Genomic DNA, 1638 nt, shown 5'->3' with positions numbered 1-1638 from the left:
TTTCGGGAGAAATTCAAAGAAAAATTCCATTAAAAAATTCCCGAAAAAATAAACAATTTTCATGTGAAAAAATGTGGTGTGGCTTTCTCCCCTGGTGTTACTTTCTCCCCATTCTTTAATGGAAAAACCAGGGACCAGACTAAATTAAGCTGTTTTATTTTTGGTATATAGTTTCCTTGTTAAAGTAAAATCCCCAAATAATCGGGGTTTTGGAGGATATGTTGGTTTATTTTCAAAAACCAGGGACCAACTATTAATAAACACACTGTTTTTTAAATAAAATAAAAAAACTGTAAAATATGAAACTCTCAAATAATCATTCAGAGTTGTCTCATTTGTTAAAGCCCAACCGAGCCAAGGTAAAGTTTGTTCTTTGTATTGATTTATCTTCCGTTGTTTAATACGTTTAATTATCAATCATTTACTGAATGTCTAACATTCTAATATTTTATTTATTCTTCACTTTATTTTCATGAACCGCATGAGTCACTTTTAATGCTGAACGAAAAGTGACTCATCATATTACCGAGTGAATAGAGAAGAATTCATTGGTATCTTTGAAAAAATAAATGAAAGATTTAATTGAATGGTTGTGTTGGAGTTGAACATGGTTGAACAAAAGAATAATATTTTATAATAAAACAATAATTAATAATAATAAACTTACGATTATAGCTTACATCAACTATTGTTCATTCATACTTTATACAACATATTCATTTTTTTTATCCCGTAAAATAACCGTTTTTAATACCAAATAATAAGAAAATTACACATTTATTTATATCTCTGCCCGTTTTATTGTATAAAATCCGCTCAATATTCAAAAGCTAAAATTAGTCTGGTCCTGGTTTTTCCTGTGGTCCCTGTTAATTCCGCTATCTGTAATACAAATTAGATCAACAAAAGTTATTGCGATTACATTTTTTGATTTTATTTTTGATTTGACCAAAAATGTACAGTAGGAGGAAATATGGGGATGCTGGAAAAAGGAGGATGCTCGTAACTATTGGTTAATTTCAATTGAAAAACAATAAATTACTATTAATTTTAATTATTAATCAAAAAACTAATAAAATGAAAAAACTGAACAAATTTATATTTATTATTTATTATTAATAATATTAAATCAATTAATATTAAAATTAGCATCCGCCTTTTTCTCAGCATCCGACTTTTTATCCTGACTGTATAGCTTGAAAAAAAGGTGCAGAAAAAAACGGCTGGATCTAAAAGATCCACAGAGGAAAAATTTATCCATTTTTACCAAAATAGAAAATATTCATGGTAAAAAAATTTTACGTCAACCTTAACAAAAAATACAACCAAAATAATAAAAAGTTGGTGGAAAAAGTCGGCTTTAGCAAATTATGGTAAAATATAATATTTATTGCTTAAATATTGAAAATATTTTGTATTATTTCAATAACATTAATTAAAAACAAAAAATAATTAAAAATATTTGTAAACTCAAACAATGGTTGAAATTTTGATACTTATGTTAATAAATATGACCGGATACATAACGGGGTTTCGTTGTTGTGGTTGTATTACCCCATAAACAGTCAATTGTGACCACTTGATGTTTGTTTTTAAAATTGAAAATGATGATTTGGCAAATATAAAAGAAAGTGAAAG

This window comes from Entamoeba invadens (assembly GCF_000330505.1).
Source record: "Entamoeba invadens IP1 unplaced genomic scaffold scaff_1105074724775, whole genome shotgun sequence".
Classification (NCBI taxonomy): domain Eukaryota; phylum Evosea; order Mastigamoebida; family Endamoebidae; genus Entamoeba; species Entamoeba invadens.
Note: the sequence above shows the minus strand (reverse complement) of the source record.